The sequence below is a fragment of the Bos indicus x Bos taurus genome, chromosome 12 (genome assembly GCF_003369695.1).
Source record: "Bos indicus x Bos taurus breed Angus x Brahman F1 hybrid chromosome 12, Bos_hybrid_MaternalHap_v2.0, whole genome shotgun sequence".
Lineage (NCBI taxonomy): Eukaryota > Metazoa > Chordata > Mammalia > Artiodactyla > Bovidae > Bos > Bos indicus x Bos taurus.
This window is the reverse complement of record NC_040087.1, coordinates 52,766,870-52,779,787: the sequence shown is the minus strand read 5'-3', so window position 1 is coordinate 52,779,787 and position 12,918 is coordinate 52,766,870.

Sequence of the window (12,918 nt, the reverse complement as noted above, 5' to 3'; positions counted from 1 at the left end):
CCTATCCACAGATTTCCTATTTATTAACTTAAAGTCAATTAATCCCCCAAAATGTTCAATTCCACACCTGTAGCATATTTTCATTGATTATAAACTGTTCCACTTTCTATATGTACATTAACTGATAATTAAAAATAATTTTCTTTTGCCTTAGAGGAAATATAACCTCAAAATATAACCAAAAAAGGAAGAAACATAACAAAAATTCTTGGTAAGGAAAATCACATATTGGTATCTTTTCCCCCTTATTGTTATCCCACTTTATCAGTTCTCTGTCTGAAAGAAAATTTTCAAACCTCAGAATCTGCTGAGGCAATTTTTCTGCCTCTTTGCCACCCTCCTACTGCTTTATTGCCAATAGTTACACTTGCCCTTCTGCTACATTCTCAGAAAAAAACATTCATTTTCCCATATCCTTTCTCAGTTTCTGCACATCCAACATCCTGCTCCTCTCTCCACAACTGCTGCCGGAAGTTCACTGGCCCTGCCGATCAAAAAAGGAAAGTGAAACCTCCCTCTCTCTCCCTTTCTCTCCAACCCCCCCCCATTTACATTTATATATATATATAATTTATTTATTAATTAAAGGATAATTGCTTTACAGAATTTTGCTATTTTCTGTCAAACGTCAACATGAATCAGCCATAGGTATACATATATCCCCTCCCTTTTGAACTTCTTTCCCATCTCCCTCCCCATCCCACCCCTCTAGGTTGAAACAGAGCCCCTGTTTGAGTTTCCTGAGCCATACAGCAAATTCCCATTGGCTATCTATTTCACATATGGTAATATAAGCTTCCAGAGAAGGCCCTGGCACCCCACTCCAGTACTCTTGCCTGGAAACTCCCATGGATGGAGGAGCCTGGTAGGCTGCAGTCCATGGGGTCGCTGAGAATCGGACATGGCTGAGCGACTTCACTTTCACTTTTCACTTTCATGCATTGGAGAAGGAAATGGCAACCCACTCCAGTGTTCTTGCCTGGAGAATCCCAGGGACGGAGGAGCCTGGTGGGCTGCCGTCTATGGGGTCGCACAGAGTCGGACATGGCTGAAGTGACTTAGCATAGCAATGTAAGCTTCCACGTTACTCTCTCCATGTATCCCACCCTCTCCTCCCTTTCCGCACGTGCATAAGTCTATTCTCTATGTTTGTTTCTCCAGTGCTGCCCTGTAAATAAATTCTTCAGGACCATTTTTCTGTATTCTGTATATATGCATTTGAATGCGATATTTATCTTTCTCTTTCTCACTTACTTCACTCTGTATAATAGGTTCTAGGTTCATCCACCTCATTAGAATTGACTCAAATGTGTTGCTTTTTATGACTGAGTAATATTCCACCTGATCTGCCTCTTGAGAAATTTGTATGCAGGTCAGGAGGCAACAGTTAGAACTGGACATGGAACCACAGACTGGTTCCAAATAGGAAAAGGAGTACTCAAGGCTGTATTTTGTCACCCTGCTTATTTAACTTATATGCAGAGTACATCATGAGAAACGCTGGACTGGAAGAAGCACAAGCTGGAATCAAGATTGCCGGGAGAAATATCAATCACCTCAGATATGCAGATGACACCAACCTTATGGCAGAAAGTGAAGAGGAACTAAAAAGTCTCTTGATGAAAGTGAAAGAGGAGAGTGAAAAAGTTGGCTTAAAGCTCAACATTCAGAAAACGAAGATCATGGCATCCGGTCCCATCACTTCATGGGAAATAGATGGGGAAACAGTGGAAACAGGGTCAGACTTTATTTTTGGGGGCTCCAAAATCACTGCAGATGGTGACTGGAGCCATGAAATTAAAAGACCCTTACTCCTTGGAAGGAAAGTTATGACCAACCTAGATAGCATATTCAAAAGCAGAGACACTACTTGGCCAACAAAGGTCTGTCTAATCAAGGCTATGGTTTTTCCTGTGGTCATGTATGGATGTGAGAGTTGGACTGTGAAGAAGGCTGAGCACCAAAGAACTGATGCTTTTGAACTGTGGTGTTGGAGAAGACTCTTGAGAGTCCCTTGGACTGCAAGGAGATCCAACCAGTCCATTCTGAAGGAGATCAGCCCTGGGATTTCTTTGGAAAGAATGATGCTAAAGCTGAAACTCCAGTACTTTGGCCACCTCATGTGAAGAGTTGACTCATTGGAAAAGACTCTGATGCTGGGAGGGATTGGGAGCAGGAGGAGAAGGGGATGACACAGGATGAGATGGCTGGATGGCATCACTGACTCGATGGACGTGAGTCTGAGCGAAGTCTGGGAGTTGGTGATGGACAGGGAGGCCTGGTGTGCTGTGATTCATGGGGTCGCAAAGAGTCAGACACGACTGAGCGACTGAACTGAACTGAACTGAATATTCCACTGTGTATATGTACCACAACTTCCTTATCCATTCATCTGTCAGTGGACATCTAGGTTGCTTCCATGTTCTAGCTATTGTAAATAGTGCTGCAATGAACAATGAGATACATGTGTTTCTTTCAATTTTGGTTTCCTCAGGGTATATGCCTAGGAGTGGGATTGCTGGGTCATATGGTGGTTTTATTCCTAGCTTTTTCAGGAACCTCCTTACTGTCTTCCATAGAGGCTGTATCAATTTACATTCCACCAACAGTGCAAGCGTGTTCTCTTTTCTCCACACCCTGTCCAGCATTTATTGTTTGTAGACTTTTTGGTCATGGCCATTCTGACTGGTGTGAGGTGATATCTCATTGTAGTTTTGATTTGCATTTCTCTAATAATGAGCGATGTTGAGCACCTTTTCAGGTGTTTGTTAGCCATCTGTATGTCTTCTCTGGAGAAATGTCTGTTTAGATCTTTTTCCCACTTTTTGATTGGGTTGTTTGTTTTTCTGGTATTGAGTTGTATGAGCTGCTTGCATATTTTGGAAATTAATCCTTTGTCAGTCGTTTCATTTGCTATTATTTTCTCCCATTCTGAGGGTTGTCTTTTCACCTCACTTATAGCTTCCTTTGCTCTGCAAAACCTTTTAAGTTTAATCAGGTCCCACTTGTTTACTTTTGCTTTTATTTCCATTACTCTAGGCGGTGGGTCATAGAGGACCTTGCTTTGATTTATGTCATTGAGTGTACTGCCTGTGTTTTCTTCTAAGAGTTTTATAGTTTCTGGTCTTACATTTAGATCTTTAATCCGTTTTGACTTTATCTTTGTGTGTGCTGTTAGGAAGTGTATAAAATCAATTGCATAGGAATTTAAAAAGACCCTAACATAAGATGCTTTCTGAATTTAAGCAAAATTATTATAGAAACACCTTTTTATTTTTGACTTGAGATGCATAGAAGAAAGGGATTTTCGTGCAGGAAAAGTAAATTCATTGCACTATTTTCAGAAAAGAAAAATAAGATGTAGCTGCACCAGGCATTGCACAAGTCTTAGACAGAATGGCTTACTGTTGGTCGTCAGTGGGTCTCTTACCTCTAGTTTCTTCTACGAGACATTCTAACTCACTGTTCCAAAATTTAGCTTCTAAACCACTCTTTCTGTTCTGCACCTCATTCCTTACCCCATTTCTCAGGACTCTCTTTGCTAAAAATGTTATGGCCCAAATTACTATTTTGTTTCCTCTTAGCATTTATATCTGGAGAAGGCAATGGCACCCCACTCCAGTACTCTTGCCTCGAAAATCTCATGGATGGAGGAGCCTGGTAAGCTGCAGTCCATGGGGTCGCTAGAGTCGGACACGACTGAGCGACTTCACTTTCACTTTTCACTTTCATGCACTGGAGAAGGAAATGGCAACCTACTCCAGTGTTCTTGCCTGGAGAATCCCAGGGATGGGGGAGCCTGGTGGGCTGCCGTCTATGGGGTCGCACAGAGTCGGACACGACTGAAGTGACTTAGCAGCAGCAGCAGCAGTGTTTATATCATCTCATACCCATTACCTCAGTGAATCATCAAATATTTATCAAAAATCTACCATGTACCAGGAACTGTTCTAGGTTTAGAGCTACAGATTTGGACAAAACAATTAAGAAAGAGTTGTACTAATAAATATATAGCATAATATCAGAAAATGATAAAGCTGAAAACAAATAATCAGCATAAGGGAATAGAAAGTTAAGGGGTAGAGAAACTGTCTTAGAAAATGTTATAGGGAAGTGCTGTCAAAGGAAAAGACATGCGAAGGGAGACTTTAGTGATGCTGGGGATCAAGAGAGTAAAAAATCTTGGGGTAGCAAATTTCAATATGGAGGATTAGAGGGTGGTTAGCAAGAGGAAGGCCCCAAAAGATAACTTATAAAATAGATAACTAATGAGAACTTACTATACAACACAGGGGAAGAAAAAGAAGGTACAGTCTATTTACAGGACATATATTAAATTTACTTTAAAAATGCATTCCAATATACAGTAAGTACAGACAAATACTGTTTGATTCCACTGACATAGGGCATCTAGAATAGTGAAATTCATAATCAGAAAGTACATCTGTAGATCCCAGGGGACAGGGTTTCGGTGAGGGGGGAATGGGGACTTACTGTTTAATGGAGACAGAGTTTCAGTTTAGGAAAGTGAAAAATTCAGGAGATGGATGATGGTGAGAGTTGAACAATATGAATGTACTTAGTGCCACTGAACTGTACAGTTAAATAGGGTTAAATTGGATGTGTTCTATTTTGTGATTTTTATTACAATAAAATGTTTTTTTTTTTTTTTTTTATTAAAAAAAAAAAGAGTAAGGCCCAAAAGAAGGATTAAGTTTGGCTTGTTCAAGGATGGCAAGGAGGTCAGTGCGGTCAGTGGAGCTGGGCGGGAGGGTAAAAAAGAGGGTTGGAAGCTTACCAGCACAGATCATTTAGGTCCCTTTAAGCAGTAGCAAGGAGTTAGGAATTTATTTGGCTTTATCTTCCAAATTATATTTGGAAATATATTTGGACTTCATTTAGTTACTGGAAGACACTGGAAAGTCTTCAGGAGGGGAACAACAATTTGAACTGACTTGGGTCTATATTTTGGTCTCCCTGGCTGGGTGTGGGAAATTGGCTGCAGGGGCAGAGAGAGAACAGGAAGACTCTGCAGATCAGCCCTGTCTCTCCTGGTCACACAGCCACGGATGTTTCCCAGATGTGGCTCCAACACTTACTCTCTGCCCACCGGAAATCACAGCCTCCTGGTCACCTCTCCCGCCAGACTCAACCCAGGACCGCCAGCGTCCTTTGCTTCATCAGGACACTCCTCAGCCAGTCCCTGCTACTGGGGGGCAATTCACAGCCAATTTATACTTTCAGGAATACAGTACAGTCTAGAGCTGCCCCTTTTACCCCAAAAAATACCACCCAGGCTCTGGAATAGACTAAAATTTTTGCTTATTTCTTACATTTGACAGTCCTTGTTTTTCAGTGAGCTGAGAATTTCAAGCTGGCCAAAGTTTAAACCACCCAAGCTCAGTGAACATGCATATAAAAAAAATTTTGTTCTAGTATCACTTTTAGAAAAAAAGTTTAAATAAAGCAAATGCTCTGTCCTAAACTTCTACATCAAACAACCACAGTAGTTGTGCAAGCCCCATGGAAAATGGAGCTATCAGTTCCTGAAAAGTCTTGGAATGGTGCCTTATCCATAGTTTGAAATGATAGAAACATTCCAATCGATTTTGCACAGGTCAAAGAAAACCATGTTTCTGCAAACATGTTCCAACATCATGTCCCTTATTTATTTACAACGCCAGATATGAGCAGGCTTCTGGTGCTGGTGGAATGCAGCCGACCTGGAAACATTTCTGGCTGTTCAGTTACACTTTGAAGTTGTTAAAATTTTCCAGAGTAAATATCCCAAATTTCTGATAACACGAGGTACATCATGTACAGCAAACGCACTAGGTTAAAACAGAGTCAAGCTCCTGGAAACAAGGTGGCAGTGTTCAGTCCTAAAAACTTCTCCCTTGATCCCTACTGGATAGGGGGTGGGGGAGGGGGAAGCTTTGAAATCAGGATAAGGTTCCTCATGACTTTCCTTGTGAACAGGGGCCTTAGATCAGCTTGCAGTGGACATGAGAGAGATTCACGTTGGCCCAGTGGGATAAATAATGAAACACAATGCATAATTGTCAGTAAGTCCTTAGAAGCTTCTCAGACCCAGGCCAGCATGCAGAATGCATTCCCCCCAGGCTCCACAGGGTCACAGGGAGGTAACCAAGAGCTGGGATGAGTAAATAGACACGATTGTCCGGAACTCCTGTCATTATAACAACCCTCTGGAAAAACGGGAATTCCACTTTGCACAGCTGCCTTATTCTCTGTTGGAAAAGAATAAATGGTCTGTGCAAACAGCAATCCTGAGCAGGCCAATTTAGCTCCTCATCCTACAGTTCAACCACAGAACTGGCTGCAGAATTAACTTTGGAAATCAATACTCGTTGATTCTCATTTACCTGAACATGTATATTCCAGTCACAAGAAAAATGCTTCATGAAATGCAAGATTTACAAAAGAGAAGTAATGTCACTGAAGGTCCAGTTATGTTACAGCTATAGAACCAGCAGGACCCTGGCACCAGGGGGTGGAAACGGAGCTCTGGTTCTCATGAGACAGGAGTCAAACTCTACAACTTTAGGGACCAGTGAGGTGTGCTTCACAATACAGAAGGTTGAGGTAACTTAAGGATGTCCCAGCTGGTGGAGGGGTGAGTGCAGACTGCTTCCTGTTACACCTGCTCAACTACAAGGGCAATCAGGGGCTGACAAAAAAAAAATACTGTCATTTCCCAAGGTGCCTAACTTTTTTCAGGATCAGTTCATGATTTTGTTCCTATTATGTCAGTTGACACAGCACAAGCCCTGGAGGCAGAAGACATGAGTATGGCCCTGACTTTCCAATGACTAGCTAAGTATGTGAGCAAAGGCCTCAGCTAATTGCCTTATTTAGGGTCTTTCTCCTGGCCACTCCCATCCCTTAGCATGAGCTCTTTTTATACCCCTCATAACACTTAGTAAAACTTTTCCTTATTTTTCCTTTTAACTTTTGATCTATTTTTGGCTGTGCTGAGTCTCATTGCTTTGCAGGCTTTTCTCTCATTGAGGCGAGCAGGGGCTGCTCTCCAGCTGCGGTGCCCAGGCTTCTCATTGCAGTGGCTTCTCTTGTGCAGCACAGGCTCCAGGGCACTCGGGGCTTCAGGAATTGGGGCTCCTAGGCTCTGGGGCACAGGCCCAACAGTTGTGGTGCACGGGCGTAGTTGCTCCTCGACATGTGGGATCTTCCCAGTTCAGGGATCGAACCCATGTCTCCTGCATTGGCAGACAGATTCTTTACCACTACGCCACCTATTTTTATGTTCTTATTTATTTACTGACTCTACCACGACTACATAAATTACATAAGGGCAGAAAACAAGTCTGTCACATTCAACTTTTTACCTCCCAGGACTTTGGCCCTGTCTGATACAAAATAAACATTTCATAAATGTTGAAGAAATCAGTCTTTGAATTGATTTTTCTCAACTGTGAATTGGGGGGAATACTATCACCTTCCCTTTTAATGTCAAATGAGATTATACATTAAAGCTTTTTATGAGTAAATGCATAATCAAAATGAGCTGTTGTTGCTGTTTACTCCACCTAAAGCCTTTTAGTTCCAGAGAGAAGAGTATTCTTGCCTGGGAAATCCCATGGACAGAGAAGCCTGGCAGGCCACAGTCCATGGGGTCCCAAAGAGTCATCCACGACTTAGTGACTAAACAACAGCAACAATAATACCATTTAGAAGACAATCTTTCATCTGAGTTCAAATACAATTCTTCATTACCTGAGGGGATGAACTTGAACTGTTTATGGTACATTATGTTTTTGTCTCACATTTATAAGAAAATACATTTGAACTCCATTTTTGTTGGGAGTAAGATGTTAAACTTTAATTCAGAATCTCTTTAGAAAGAAAAGACATTTAAAATATAAACCAGGATTTTTAAGCCACAGTCGCTAGTGGAGGGACTATTTAGAGAATTTCCTAAGAGTCTTGAATAATAAGGCATGTCATCCAAAAAAATCTTTGCTGTCCCTTTGGGAATTCCAACTATTTAGGGTTACATAATATTACTCCAATGCATATGTAGCTTACTGCTAGTCAACTGCACAAATGTCATCATTTCAACCAGACATTCTCAGAAACAAGCATAAATATCAGAGATAGAAAAATAATTTTATTGCTGTAAAAAACCCCAGCCAGATGCCTGCTTATCTATGTTGAAAGACCAGCTGCGTAGAAGAAGTTCCAGTTTATATTTTTAGGAAACTATGAGAAAAGCACCCAAAAGGACATTGATGGGACATTTCTCCCATGTTTTCATTTAAAACTGGCATTTCATTGCTTCAGAATTTAGCCATTTTGTGCCTTCTAAATAATCTTTTGAGAAATGCATGATAAGATTAGGCATATTTTGTCATTAAAATCAAGTTTAGATCACTTCCATTCATTCAAAAGACACGTTGATTAAGTACTTTGTTTTGTTGTTGAGTTACTGAGCCATGCCCAACTCTTTTGTGACCCCCATGGACTGTAACCCACCAGGCTCCTCTGTCCATGAGATATCCCAGGCAAGAATATTAGAGTGGGTTTCCATTTCCTTGTCCAGAGGATCTTCCTGATCCAGGGATTGAACCTCCATCTCCTGCATTGCAGGCTGGTTCTTTACCACTGAGTCATCTGGGAAGCCTGATTGAGCACTTACTGCATGTTGATTTGAGCACTGCTGTGGACATAGCATAGCACAAAGAAGCTCTCAGTTACCAGGGAAAATGCTGGGTACATGATGTTGGACATGCAACATTAGAAGCAGGAAATGGCAACCCACTCCAGTATTCTTGCCTGGAAAATTCCATGGACAGAAGACCCCGACCAGCTACAACCCGTGGGGTCACAGACAGGCAGACACGACTGAGCGGGACAGAATGCTTTAAGGGGCCAGAGGAGGAGTGCTTCTTCAGTACCATTCAACTAAGCAGGTCAGTTCAGTTCAGTCGCCCAGTCGTTGCAACCCCATGAACCGCAGCAAGCCAGGCCTCTCTGTCCATCACCAACTCCCGGAGTCTACCCAAACCCATGTCCATCGAGTCGGTGATGCCATCCAACCATCTCATCCTCTGTTGTGCCCTTCTCCTCCTGCCCTCAATTTTTCCCAGCATCAGTCAGCTCTTCGCATCAGGTGGCCAAAGTATTGGAGTTTCAGCTTCAATATCAGTCCTTCCAATGAACACCCAGGATTGATCTCCTTTAGGATGGACTGGTTGGACCTCCTTGCAGTCCAAGGGACTCTCAAGAGTCTTCTCCAACACCACAGTTCAAAAGCATCAATTCTTCGGCGCTCAGCTTTCTTCACAGTCCAACTCTCACATCCATATATGACCACTGGAAAAACCATAGTTATGACTAGACAGACCTTTGTTGGCAAAGTAATGTCTCTGCTTTTTAATATGCTGTCCAGGTTGGTCATAACTTTCATTCCAAGGAGTAAGAGTCTTTTAATTTCATGGCTGCAATCACCATCTGCAGTGATTTTGGAGCCCCAAAAAAATAAAGTCAGCCATTGTTTCCACTGTTTCCTCATCTGTTTGCCATGAAGTGATGGGGCCAGATGCCATGATCTTCGTTTTCTGAATGTTGAGCTTTAAGCCAACTTTTTCACTCTCCTCTTTCACTTTCATCAAGAGGCTTTTTAGTTCCTCTTCACTTTCTCCCATAAGGGTGGTGTCATCTGCATATCTGAGGTTATTGATATTTCTCCCAGCAATCTTGATTCCAGCTTGTGCTTCTTCCAGCCCAGTGTTTCTCATGATGTACTCTGCATATAAGTTAAATAAGCAGGTTGACAATATACAGCTTTGACGAACTCCTTTTCCTATTTGGAACCAGTCTGTTGTTCCATGTCCAGTTCTAACTGTTGCTTCCTGACCTGTATACGGATTTCTCAAGAGGCAGGTCAGGTGGTCTGGTATTCCCATCTCTTTCAGAATTTTCCACAGTTTCTTGTAATCCACACAGTGAAAGGTTTGGCATAGTAAATAAAGCAGAAATAGATGTTTTTCTGGAACTCTCTTGCTTTTTCCATGATCCAGCGGATGTTGGCAACTTGGTCTCTGGTTCCTCTGCTTTTTCTAAAACCAGCTTGAACAACTGGAAGTTCACGGTTCACATATTGCTGAAGCCTGGCTTGGAGAATTTTGAGCATTACTTTACTAGTGTGTGAGATGAGTGCAATTGTGCGGTAGTTTGAGCATTCTTTGGCATTGCCTTTCTTTGGGATTGGAATGAAAACTGCCCTTTTCCAGTCCTGTGGCCACTGCTGAGTTTTTCAAATTTGCTGGCATCTTGAGTGCAACACTTCCACAGCATCATCTTTCAGGATTTGAAATAACTCAACTGGAATTTCATCACCTCCACTAGCTTTGTTCATAGTGATGCTTCCTAAGGCCCATTTGACTTCACATTCCAGGATGTCTGGCTCAATGAAACTAAGCAGGTCAAGGAGTAATTAATTCCTGTGTTGAGTGCATCACCCTTGCATCCTGGAGTGTGAATTCTTACTGAGCCTAGACAGTCATTAAAATCAAGCAAATCTATTACTTTCTCTAGCAAAGCCTTTCTTGATTACGTTTTAAGAATCCACTTTTAATATTTACATCTTTATAGTTCCCCTTCTCATGTCCTTCTTACCTGTATAACGATTCCAGGCACAGTATTTTCAACATTTGCCAACCAATAATCTGAATAGTCCCTCTCATTGCAATCTTTCTCCAAAGGGTCTAAAAGACCAGAACTCATCTGGGGAGGAAATTTTTAATTTTCTTTCACTCTTTTGATTGTTACTTAGGTTTATGGAACCTGTAGGACAAATTCAAAAGATTCTGGAGATCTGGGCAATAATAGAATTACATTTATTAAGTCTCCATGCAGTGCTCTTGTCATTTTTGTCTCTGTCTTCTTCCCATATTTAACTGTTTCCTTCTTCTGATATAAGCTTTACTATTCTGTCAACACCAAAACTATAAAGTTCTCAGGCATTCTTAATTTCCTCAATAAATTATTAATTTCAATGAAACATGAAAAGAGTCCTTTTAACCTAACGTTCATTCTTATCCCTAATGCCAAAAATTAGATCAAAATACTCTGACTCTTTCTGCTTTGCACAGCTGTAGTTACTGTGATGAAACTGAGAAGAAGTAGCAAGTGATCTGGACTGTGAAATTCTGGGCAGTCTAGTGAAGACTCTAGGAGGACTTGAGGCAAAAATAGTATGCAAACCTTTTTTGTGTCTGTGGACATAGGCATGTTTTCAAAGGACAGATTTATAGCTCTCATCTGATTCTCAGAAAGCTATAAGATGGATGAAGAAAGATTAAGAATCATCTGATCAGAAGTAGTGATATTCACATAATTAAGGGTGCTTAATCATTTATACAGTGACAATGCTTTTCCATCTCTCACCAAGTTCTCCTTTCTCTTTAAATCCTTATTTATTCTCTCTCTGGTTTTAGCTTTTTATCTCTTGATATTCATGAGAGCCAGTCCAGAAGTCAAAAAGTTAGGAACTCACCAGGCACAGAGAGATTAACAAATTGGAATGACTTTCAAGTCTGATGAAGGATGATAGAAAAGACAAGTATGGGAGGAGCTGGATTGTCCATGCTCTTATCATCTTCCTCAGTCCTTAGTAATTCAGGGTTTCCCTAGTGGCTCAAAGGTAAACAATCTGCCTGCCAACACAGAAGATGCAGGAGACACAGGTTCAATCCCTGGGTTGAAAAGATCCCCTGGAGAAGGGAATGGCTACCCACTCCAGTATTCTTGCCTGGAGAAGTCCATGGACAGAGGAGCTTGGTGGACTACAGTCCATGGGGTGGCAAAGAGTTGGACACGACTGAACAACTAACACTCTTAGTAATTCAAGATACCTGTGGAGGACCACAACTCTCTCCTTCTAACCTCCATACTCCCCTCCACTTCTCCAGCAACTCACTTTGCCATCTGAATATTGTGTTTTAGCTGCAGGCAACAGGAAACAGGACACCATCTTGAAAATCCACATGCTACTCTACATCTTATTCAAAGTGCTCAGAGCAGATGGGATAAGGAAGTAACAAGATGGTGGCATTAATATTTGGAAAGCACACTTGAACACAGAGCTTTATATTTACATGAAGCCCTTCTTTCACAACTCTCACCTTAGGATGACTCATTGCTCAAAACCATTGTAGAACATCTTTAGTACTGCTCTAGTCTTCTTGGTATAATGCAAATGTTCTCAGTGTTGGTTGCAGTTTATCCCAGTAAGACCTATGTTGGACTTCAATCTACAGTACAATATTAAATTTGTGCTGTTTTATATGTTGTTTGTTTCTTGTTTGTTTTGGCCACACCATGCAGCTTATGGGGTCTTAGTTCCCCAACCAAGGATTGGACCCAGGTCCTCACTGGTGAGAATGTGGAGCCCTTCCCACTGGACTACCAGGGAATTCTCAGATTTGTGCTGTTTTAAACCACTGAATTTGTAGCAGTTTGTTATGGCAGCAATAGAAAGTGAGAGACAGTCCTAGATCTGCCATTATATCCCCTATAGTAGTTGAAGTCTTTATGCCACAATGCCTTCAACCCTAAGTGGAGATAACATAGACTTCTTCAGGAATAAATATATCCCTTTCTTAGCTCTGATGAGTTTTATTAATTATTTGCTAGTCTTATATTTAAAACTGTCATTAATGGTAATGTCAGTAGTTATACTGTCTTTTGTTTAAACTCAGCCACTACTTGAATTCCACTACCTGGCTTTTTCGTTGTCATTCCAACAGGCAGTTGAGTAAATATTTACTGAGGGTCTGCCCTTGCAAGGCATTTTCACTAGTTATAGATGAAAGTTTACCTGTACTTCAGGATTTTTTAAAATAGTTTTTCGGATCCCAAACAGGTGCAACTTAA